This window comes from Schistocerca serialis, chromosome 8, assembly GCF_023864345.2.
Source record: "Schistocerca serialis cubense isolate TAMUIC-IGC-003099 chromosome 8, iqSchSeri2.2, whole genome shotgun sequence".
In the NCBI taxonomy this organism is placed as follows: domain Eukaryota; kingdom Metazoa; phylum Arthropoda; class Insecta; order Orthoptera; family Acrididae; genus Schistocerca; species Schistocerca serialis.
In genome coordinates this window covers 206,723,464-206,735,746 of record NC_064645.1, presented here as the reverse complement: position 1 = coordinate 206,735,746, position 12,283 = coordinate 206,723,464, and positions in this window count along the sequence as shown.

Sequence of the window (12,283 nt, the reverse complement as noted above, 5' to 3'; positions counted from 1 at the left end):
ATTTACTCCAGACCGAGTGATACAAAAAGGAACATACATAACCCACTGCCTCTGAACCTATCTTACTACTCTCCCATGCAAACCACACATACTTAAATTATATGAAATACATCACACTGGCAACATAGAATCACTTCACTTTCAGCTTTCCCACTTCAATTAGTATTCATCCCAGATTCACACGATACTGCCCCACTTCGTAACTTTTCTTTCCTACTACGAACTCTGGAGGATATATACACGTCTTCCAGTGCAATGCAAGCCAAGTGGTGTTGCTGGATAGACGGCTGACTCATCTTGCTTCTCTCCGAGTACTAGAGTTTGAATCTAGCGTCACACAGAAACACGCGAAGTAATATTAAGACCATATTCGTCACATGTGCGAGTCCTCAACTGATATCTTGGACAAGTACTTCTCTTTATCCTTTGTCTCGTACACAGATTGAGACACACACAGTATTAACCATGTGGAAGTGTTAGTCTCTAATTTCAAGTCCTGCACACGCCGTTTCTTAAATATTTCCAACTTACAGTACACACGCCAGTAATTCAGCTTAACTTAAGCACTCTGAAGTATTTCAACTTATTACTACCACCCGCAAGTATTTCAACTTATTGCTACACGTGGCTTCATTGTGACCGTTGGTTACTTCTGAAGATTACTAGGATCCCCTTAATATTACCTGCCTGACATTTAATTCTCCCCAAAAGTTCCTGAAATAGAGAAATAATTATTCCAAACTACTCTCAAGTATTTCACATGCATACCAATCTCTCCATTCTTTTGTCTTTACAGAGCACACCTAAGACAGGTCTTACCAACACAAGATCCAGCGCCAGAGTGCTGAAACATGGCCATTCTTCAGGTCATCTCGCACCTCCACCGAGGTGGGGGAGCACCATGCTACCGTATTGGTCAGCCACATTTCAGGCGCTCAAAGCTCAGTTAAATTTCATCTCTTTGGTTCCACCAAAGGTGACCAAAGGACCCTCTCGAAGATCATATATTGCACATTCACTATCTGCGGTTAGCAGATGACCATACATTCATTCATTCATTTCACAGATCTCACCAAATTGGATGTAGGGATTTATTTTGTGGGAGTGCACATGTGATCAATTAAATAAATTGACCTTTCCTACACTGGTATCCAGCTTCGGTGTATTAAGTGAAATTGAGTTATTACAAAAAATGTTTTATTCTGACAAAAATAACGAGGAATGTTGTACCTATTTTCAATGTCGGGCGGTAGTGTACCCTTTCAATCTAACCAGTCATTCTACATATTTTGTTTTGCATATATTATTATGTTAAGTTACATCTAACATACAACCTTATGAAACATGTAGTAATTGCTATACTGTAACATGAGAAAAATACGTTCGTGCTTACAGTAATAGAAAGACTGAGGGGCTAGCAGCAATGGTCTCAGGAAAGGAGTGGAACGGAGAATGTGAGAAGCTCCGAAAAAGGAGGAAAAAATGACATGACTGACTGGAAAACGAGAAGAGCTTGAAGCATATAGTAGAAGAAAATTTTCTTTGCTGTATGACAAGGGGAAAGTTGGCCATATACGTTCATTTTCGGGAGAAACATGTTGAGGGTGACATGGAAGCGTTAAAGCTGATTCTTAAAGGACCTTCGACCCTTTGAGTTCTGAAGTATAAAAATATTAAAATTTTTCACAAAGTTGCCGTTTATCATTAGATTAAGCAACCAATAAAAGAAGAAATTTGCAAAAACTTAATTATTTTAAGGGAGTACTTGCACTTTGGAACCACTGGCGCAGTTTCAACCGCCAATCATTTCGTGACATATCTGGAAGCAGACTCGAATTTTTCCTGGACAATCCAGTATGTCTTAATGAGCTCAATGCCTGATACAGATTGTCCTAAATAACAAGCAAAAGTGAGTCTAAAATTTAATAAATTTATAATAAACATTTGTACTGAATTTTGATTCGGCTTCAGTGGTGATGTCGATTAGACGGCTGGAGCGCGCTTCATCTTCGGTGCTTATCCGCTAAGTTTAAATTCGCTAATCGAAAAGTAAATGGTCTTTTAATGAAGGTGCATAGTCCGCTTGAACTTCATAAAATTCTATTTTCATTTGCACGGCAGACCAATCCTTCAAATGAGAATGTTTAATAATAGCACGGAATTCTGTTTTGTGTATTTTCAATCGCAGTCCTCATACTGCCAAATTTGAAGGCTATCGAAAATAAACCGTACTTCGTTTAAATTCTTTATACGATCCTTGAAATAATCGAGTTTACCAACCATGAAGGCGCAAAAAAATTTATAGGTTTGTTTACTAATAAATCTTCAGCTACCAGTTACGATTTTTCTTTATTTTACTTTTCGCACGCGTTTCGAGAAATAATTCCCATTTTCAAGTTCGTTTTTTGTGTATATTAAGCCATTTCTTTAGATGTTGTCAGTGTGTGAGTCTGCTTCATTTCGTTGACTTAATGCAATATATAAGAAACACGCGAATTTTTAGTTGGGTATCAATTCTTTTTGTGAAGTTAGTGGCGAAATTTAAAAGAATTTGTAGTTAGTTTTCTAATTGTCCATTTGTGCACACACACACACACACACACACACACACACACACACACACACACACACACACACACACACACACACACAACTTACCATAGCTGACATATGCATAGATCACATGGAACAAAATTTGACAGCTAAAAACCTTGCCTAAAGAAAATAGAATTTTATAGGAGATATGTAGGTGACACACTACTGTTAGTGAAAGCGGATACCATAGGCATCACAGACATTCTAAATCATTTCAATAATCTAAAAGAGAAAATAAAATTTACAGTGGAAAATGAGCAAAATAAACGTATCAACTTCCTAGACCTAAATATTACAAGACAACAACACATGCACGTTCAAAATTTATAGGAAAAACACAATGACTGACACCACAATCCCTGCAACCTCATGTCTCCCAAATATCCATAAACAGGCAGCATACAGTTCAGTAGGGCACCAAAAATACCATTGAACCAAGAAAATATGCAACAAGAACTAAAACCAGTGAAAAAGATTGCAGTTGCCAATGATTACAATGCTCTCATGGTTAACACAATTTTAGACAAAGTGAAGAAAAACCCGGGTACAAACTGCACCACAGAAGAAAAAGAGAAAACTAATGTATATCTGGTATCCTATGCATAGGCAATGTATCACAGAAGATTGCAAATATTTTCAAAAAATCACAGAGTAAAAATTGGGTTTTCCGCATCTAATAAACTACAACGAAAACTAATACATAAAGTGTAATCATGATCCATATTCAGACCCTGGAATATACAAGGTAACATGCCAGGAGTGCTTCAAGTTCTATATAGGACAAACAGGCCGACATTTCAACAAGGTACACAGAGCACATTAGAACATACACACACAACAAACACACTACATCAGCAATAGCAAAACACATACACAATACAGGACACCCATTTGGAAAAATAGAGCAAAATGTCAAAGTACTCCACCGACTAAATAAAGGACACAAAATGGATTTACTTGAAGAACTGGAGATATATTCACATCACAGAAAATGAAGATAAAATATTAAATGAAAAACTTTAAAGTGAATCAGTGAATTTCTTCAGATGTTTCGATAATATACTTAAAAATCGTAAAACATAGAAATAAGGACAATTGTAAAATAAATATAATTTATGAGCCAAATTGTTATGATAAATAACCTCTGTACAAAAACCTATAATCTGTGAAAGACCTATAATGTTATCTCTGTGGCCTACCTGAAGATCTTTGTAACTTTTGTTTACGCAAGATATTTTCGATGTGTAAAGTGTACAAGTTGTGTGTGATGTTTAGTGTGTGTGAGTGAGTGCACAAATGGACCATTAGGAAACTATAAGTACAAATTATTCTAAATTTCGCCACTAACTTCACAAAAAGAATTGATACCCAACTAAAAATTCGCGTGTTTCTTATATATTGCATTAAAAGTCAACGAAATGAAGCACACACACACACACACACACACACACACACACACACACACACACACACACACACACACACACACACTCTAAAGAAATGGCTTAATACACACAAAAAACGCACTTGAAAATGGGATTTATTTCTCGAAACGCGTCGTGCGAAAAGTTAAATAAAGAAAAATCGTGACTGGTAGCAGAAGATTTATTTATTAATAAACAAACCTATTGTTTCTACAGTCGCAGGCTTTCAAAAACCATTTATAATGGACCAAATCAGATCGCAACAAAAATGTTCCAGTCCTGCACGGAAATGTTCCAGACTTATCAAACCACACTCGTACTTACAATTACTGTTATCTCTGCGAAACCGGGCCAGGTCGCAAGCATAAATATAAACAAATATAAGCGAAGGCACATTAATTGCGCGAATACTTTAAATATGCTGATGCCAGATGCGCACACGCCGAGCAATGCAATACCTGTAGTTACATAGGAACAAGCTCTCCTTTTGCGTGATCTTACCGCTTTTCTCGGTCCGTATCTTCGACTGGTGTTGCCTCGGTCGCGACACTTCGGGATGTCCCCCAGCGTATTCTGCCGCCGATGCAGACCCAGATGGAACCGGTGTATCCTCGGGGGTAGTGGAGGTGCTGGCGTCACTGCGGACGGCGCTCAGCGATTTCGCGCGGTCGAGAGGGGCTGTGTGCACCCCGGACGGCCCGAATACTGGCCCCAGCGACATCTCGTTGTCAATGGACTGATCAGTCGCAGTTGCTGGTGCGTACCTCCGCGAGCCAGTAAGATTTTTCCCTGTCGCTGTAGTTCCCTCAACGGCTTCGGTCTTTTCAGCATTTTGCGACTGTAAAACGAAGTGTTAGATTATTACGACGCAGTCGTGTTTTTTTCAGTTTAATTTCTTAATGAGTTGTGTTACAAGGGAACCTCCCGATCGCATTCCCCTCAGATTTAGTTATAAGTTGACACAGTGGATAGGCCTTGAAAAACTGAACACAGATCAAGCGAGAAAACAGGAAGAAGTTGTGTGGAACTATGAAAAAAATAAGCAAAATATACAAACTGAGTAGTCCATGTGCAAGATAGGCAACATCAAGGATAGCGTGGGCTCAGGAGCGCCGTGGTCCCGTGGTTAGCGTGAGCAGCTGCGGAACAAGAGGTCCTTGGTTCATGTCGTCCCTCGAGTGAATAGTTTAATTTTTTATTTTCAGACAATTCTTATCTGTCCGTCCGTCCGATGCGAGGTAACTGCGCCGTAGTATGGGGACGCTACACCTAAACAAACATCGAAACAAAACATATGTTTTGACAGAGCACAGGGAAAACTGTGCGACTGTGAAACTGTTGCATTCATTTGTTGCAGTTTATGTGATAAACTCTTACGTTTTCTTCACTTTTTGGGAGCGATTATCAAATCCACAAGAAAACCTAAATCGGGAAAGGTAGAAGAATCTTTTTACCCAGTCGCCAAGTGTACAAGTTAGGTGGGTCGACAACATATTCCTGTCATGTGACGCACATGCCGTCACCAGTGTCGTATAGAATATATCATACGTGTTTTCCTGTGGAGGAATCGGTTGAGCTATGACCTTGCGATCAAATGTTTTCGGTTCCCATTGGAGAGGCACCTCCTTTCGTCTACTAATCGCACGGTTTAGCGGTGCGGGCGAAAAACACATACACTAAACTTATTACAGTGAACAGAGACGTCAATGAACGAACGGACAGATCATAACTTCGGGAAAACAAAGTAAGTAAACTTTTCACTCGAGGGAAGACTTTAACCAAGGACCTCTCGTTCCGCAGCTGCTCACGCTAACCACGGGACCACGGCGCTCCTGAGCCCACGCTATCCTTGATGTTGCCTATCTTGCACATGGACTACTCAGTTTGTATATTTTGCTTATTTTTTTCATAGTTCCACACAACTTCTTCCTGTTTTCTCCATTGATCTGTGTTCAGTTTTTCAAGGCCTATCCACTGTGCCAACTTATAACTAAATCTGAGAGGGGTGCGATGGGGAGGTTCCCTTGTTAAATTCAGGACTAACAGGCTCACCGAAGAACTGATAGTGTTTCTGTTTAGTTCGATCAGTCAAATTTTTTGTGCGCTTTATTTTGATCTGACAGTCGCCTGTATACATTTGTACAATTTTGCCATCCTCCCTGAGTCACTGTAATTTTACTTTATTGATATAAAGCATTCGCTGCATTTAATGTTTTAACTTTCACATCGGTAGTTCCGCCAGTCATTCTGCTCTAATAAGCATTGCAGCAAAGAGGGAAGAAATGTGTTATGCCTGCACGAATGTACAGAAAGCTGAACAGCATTGTATGTTTTGGATGCGTCATTAAGGACAGCAATAGGTGTGTAAATGAGAAAATATGAGTGTCAAGTACATTAAGACAACAAATGACACGTCACAAAGGAATTATCCTAACTGGACGGAAAATGGTAGATGTGATTTACACTTACAGGCAGGTAAATGATAATTTCAGAAAAACTGGATGACGTACTCAAGAGAAAGCACTACATAAACTGAGCAAGCCAAAAAGCGTTGATCCACGTCGGCTCTTATGCAAACAGGGATCTTCGCATTGAGGGAGATGTTCGATGTCACCCTGAAGGATATCGTGCTAAATACTTTCCAATTGATTCGTTAGATTGCAAACCCATAATGCTCCGAATTTTCCGAATAGGCGATAGATCCAGTGACCTTCGTGGTCAAGTTAGGATTTGGCAAGCACGAAGACAAGCAGTAGAAACTCTCGCTTTGTGGGGGCGGGCATTATCTTGCTGAAATATAAACCGAGGATGGCTTCCCGTGAAGAACAACAAAACGGCGAGTAGAGTATCATCGACTTGCCAACAGAAGCTCGACCCACGCGCACGACGGCGGTGTTCTACAAGTCTTACTCTTATTAACGGCGGTGAGCAGAATTTGCAGCACCGGCAACGTAGGACAACTATCTGTTCGCATTTGCTCAAGTCATTGCCATCATCTGTCAAGTCCAGCATTGCTTTGGTGCGTCCATGAGTTTCTCAATAAAGGCCAACAGACGTTTGTGTAGATAAGAGTTTGTACTTTTCAGAATGTCAGTTGCGGCTAAGGGACACGTTTTCTTGTTCGTTCAAATAATGCTGAAATCCCTATACGTTTACTTATCAGAATCACATAGGGGACATTTGTAAAGTCAACTGACATTCTTTCATAGTCAGATCAGTTTAATGCGTGTTTTAATTGACAAATTTTTGTGTCAGTCCAAAGCTTGTTTCTGTTAACGTCCATTCGTTTCACATTTGAACATACACTCCTGGAAATGGAAAAAAGAACACATTGACACCGGTGTGTCAGACCCACCATACTTGCTCCGGACACTGCGAGAGGGCTGTACAAGCAATGATCACACGCACGGCACAGCGGACACACCAGGAACCGCGGTGTTGGCCGTCGAATGGCGCTAGCTGCGCAGCATTTGTGCACCGCCGCCGTCAGTGTCAGCCAGTTTGCCGTGGCATACGGAGCTCCATCGCAGTCTTTAACACTGGTAGCATGCCGCGACAGCGTGGACGTGAACCGTATGTGCAGTTGACGGACTTTGAGCGAGGGCGTATAGTGGGCATGCGGGAGGCCGGGTGGACGTACCGCCGAATTGCTCAACACGTGGGGCGTGAGGTCTCCACAGTACATCGATGTTGTCGCCAGTGGTCGGCGGAAGGTGCACGTGCCCGTCGACCTGGGACCGGACCGCAGCGACGCACGGATGCACGCCAAGACCGTAGGATCCTACGCAGTGCCGTAGGGGACCGCACCGCCACTTCCCAGCAAATTAGGGACACTGTTGCTCCTGGGGTATCGGCGAGGACCATTCGCAACCGTCTCCACGAAGCTGGGCTACGGTCCCGCACACCGTTAGGCCGTCTTCCGCTCACGCCCCCAACATCGTGCAGCCCGCCTCCAGTGGTGTCGCGACAGGCGTGAATGGAGGGACGAATGGAGACGTGTCGTCTTCAGCGATGAGAGTCGCTTCTGCCTTGGTGCCAATGATGGTCGTATACGTGTTTGGCGCCGTGCAGGTGAGCGCCACAATCAGGACTGCATACGACCGAGGCACACAGGGCCAACACCCGGCATCATGGTGTGGGGAGCGATCTCCTACACTGGCCGTACACCACTGGTGATCGTCGAGGGGACACTGAATAGTGCACGGTACATCCAAACCGTCATCGAACCCATAGTTCTACCATTCCTAGACCGGCAAGGGAACTTGCTGTTCCAACAGGACAATGCACGTCCGCATGTATCCCGTGCCACCCAACGTGCTCTAGAAGGTGTAAGTCAACTACCCTGGCCAGCAAGATCTCCGGATCTGTCCCCCATTGAGCATGTTTGGGACTGGATGAAGCGTCGTCTCACGCGGTCTGCACGTCCAACACGAACGCTGGTCCAACTGAGGCGCCAGGTGGAAATGGCATGGCAAGCCGTTCCACAGGACTACATCCAGCATCTCTACGATCGTCTCCATGGGAGAATAGCAGCCTGCATTGCTGCGAAAGGTGGATATACACTGTACTAGTGCCGACATTGTGCATGCTCTGTTGCCTGTGTCTATGTGCCTGTGGGTCTGTCAGTGTGATCATGTGATGTATCTGACCCCAGGAATGTGTCAATAAAGTTTCCCTTTCCTGGGACAATGAATTCACGGTGTTCTTATTTCAATTTCCAGGAGTGTATTTACAAGCAGGAAGTTTTGCGCAATTTTCAAAGATGAGACCAGCCTTTTTCATATGAGTGTACGCATACGCGTTCCTTTGACGATACTAAAGCAATATCACACCTCAACTGGCTTACTGTATCGCTCGATCTTTATCCCATACGAAATACAACCGTCTGGAGCAGCAGGTGAGTTGTAGCAATGAAGATCCCTGCTATTTAGTAGCTCTACGAGATCTAATCATCAGTCAGTGGCTTCAGAAGGATATTATATACCTGAGGAAAGTTACTGGCTGACTTTCTCGCCGATGACCATTATTAAGGCTACATGATATTTTAAACGGTATTAACGTGCTGTGTCCTTGGGATGTCCGATTTTTTTCTCCGCGATGTTTGTTTCAAATTTATCTCTAACGTTTATTAACTGTGAATGAACTTAATACATAACTTTCGCTAAGGAACTCAATTCAGAGAGAAACTTTTTAGAAACTGTTTATACTTGCAATTCTTGAAACAAAGTAATGCGGCAACGCTACCTTAAATATGACTGGAATACACACTGATGGCACAGATGACAAAATTCTGAGTTTTGTTGCTTTGCCACATATATGGAAGGAATGATTCCGAAAGTAAAACTATACATTCAGCAGTGACGTTCTTTACGTACTGTCTAAATTAGAACTTAAGAAAGACTTGCAAAATTATTAAATGACGTAGTACGGACTGGCACCTTATGGAGCGTTAAACATTATTGATCCCGTAGTTTTGTTTAGTTCGTAGTGTCAAATGTGGTCGAACCTCGTTGCCATGCAGCTAGTTAATTATTTTGCCATTGTTACTGAGGATCTCTTCCAGCTTAAAGAGTAAGAGGCATGAATTGTGTTTTCTACAGACTAGTTACAGTATCAGATCGACAGTAGCAGTAATCGTGGAAACTTGTCTTCAGACATAAGTGACCTCTTTCACTATAAGGCGCTCCTGAAATGAGGGAACAAGTGCCATAATTTAGGAAAATGTGTACAGAGCATATTGACTATTTCCACTGTGCAGAAAGAAACACTATCTAGGTTATTTTACTGTTCCGATACTTTTTGGATCCCAGACCCATTAATTACGAGTTATCGCGAAACGCCGGTTGCCAGATGGCTACGTTTTAAGTGACTTAAGGGGTGGTGAAAGAGTTCAAATATGTGCGTGGAGGTCTGACAGCTAGTAAAGATGTAAAGAAAGCAAGTGTTCAAAAAGGTGCAAATGGCTGAGCACTACGGGACTTAACTTTTGAGGTCATCAGTCCCTTAGAACTTAGAGCTACTTAAACCTAACCAACTTAAGGACATCACACACATCCATGCCCGACGCAGTATTCTAACCTGCGACCGTAGCGGTCGCGCAGTTCCAGACTGTAGCGCCTACAGCCGCTCGGCCACCCCGGCCGGCGAAGACAAGTGTGTCTATGGGCCTATGGAACGATATTCAGAAAGTAATACTTTTGCTTACGACATAAGCACTAGAATATCTCAATAATGGAGCAAATTTCTCTGAAAAACTACCGACTACAAAGCAATGGCGAACTATGAGTTTTAGTGACGTATGAGATGAAAAGAGGGAAATGGCTCTTTCAGATATTTCAGTACTGGCGGTTTCAACTCATTCTGAAGCTATCCATGATTTGATGTGAGCTCGTGCTGTTCTCAACTTCAGTAGACTCAACCTCACACTATGCAAGAATGACTAATTTTACGTATTTCGAAGACACATGGCTTATCAGAAATATCCACACACATTAATCTTCATTGTATGTGAAATTTACGAAATTTCTTCCACGTAGACGTCAGATCAATGTCAATATATGAAAGGTAGAGAAGGATAAAAACACGAAAATGTGGATTGTTTTCCTGGAGGAACAGCGGTCGCTAAGACTTTCCTAAAACCTGGTCAGTATCAACGTTCGTGCTCAGCGTATACTGCACTGTTTTTTATTTTTTAAAACGGGACCTGGTTTCAAGGCGGGTTACCACAACATTTTTATTAACTCGTTGGCGCTGCTGTGCAGACTGAGCAGGGATGTGTCTTTACGTAAAGAAGCAGTTTGAGTGTTTCCGCGTAAATTTTTGTGCCTAGAAGGAACCACAATACCTTAAAACCATAACCAGTCTGCTACATTGTAATAGAAGCAGACCATGCGCACATCAAAATTCCAGTGTAAGTAGTATCACTTGAAAATGGGAAAATTTCTGAAACACGTGACGCTATGCTTGAAATCACCTAACTAGTACAGGTTTGTATTATTCAAATCCAATTTAGGAGTTTCTGTCAAGATGCTATTCAGTGCAATATGAGCTGTTAGCAGTCATTGTATTTCCGCGACTCCTTTCGAAGGTTTAGCCACTGTCAGGTGGATATATGTGAATTAAGGTGTGTCATGACTTTGGAGTCACCTGTGGCACTGCATATTAGAGAAAAACAAAACTATTTCTAGACATGACTCAGTTTTGCGTAATATTTTGAGTGGAATACTCACGAAAATTCAAGTCTGGAAGTAAAATAACTAAAAATATCAGCACTTGTCACAGGCCCCTTTCTCTGTAGTGACATCACATACATCGATCACACTGTCAACATTGTGGGAATAGAGATGGTGTCGGGAACTAGTATGTGCAAAAAACGGACAGGATGCTAGGGGTACAGGTACAGTATAGATATTGTGACCATTGGTACAGGTTTTGTTTTTCTGCACTGGGTAGTGCTGTAAGTTACTCCAAAGCTGTTTTTTTTTTTTTTTTTTTTTTTTTTTTGTGGTTTTCGGGCGCACAACTTCAATGGTCATTAGCGCCCTGACTACTCTAAGAATGCACCGCGAGGCACAAGTTGACAACAACAACTAAAATGGAAAACACAATAAAAGACAGACTGACAGGCATAGGATTAAAAAAAATCATCAAATGTCCTTAGCGAGGTGTGTCAAATTGATAAAACAAAGAACACGAGCAGCTGCTCGTGGGTCATCCGCTAAAATGGCATCGAAAGTATTAGGCAGGTTAAGATCGAGGCGCAGTGTGTTAAGATCAGGACAGGACATTAAAATGTGTCTAACCGTCAGCAAGTGCCCACATGGGCAGAACGGCGCCGGCGCAGCCGTCAGCAGATGGCGATGGCTGAACCGGCAGTGTCCAATTCTTAACCTTGCTAAAACGACCTCCTCCCGCCGAGAAGGGCGTGAGGAGGACGTCCAAGCCACGGGAAGAGGTTTTAAGGCCCGAAGCTTGTTGTCGTTAAGTGCAGCCCAATCGGCATGCCACAGCGACACAACGCGCCGACAAATGACCCTGCTAAAATCGGACGAAGGGACACAACAAGAAGCTGTCCGAGGCTGGAGGACCGCAGCCTTGGCCGCGGCATCTGCAGCTTCGTTCCCAGGGATACCGACATGGCCAGGAACCCACATAAAGCTAACCGGCGTACCGACGTCCACCAGCTGCTGAAGAGAGCGTTGGATCCGGTGTACGAAAGGGTGAACCGGGTACGGATCACTGAGGCTCTGGATGGCGCTCAGGGA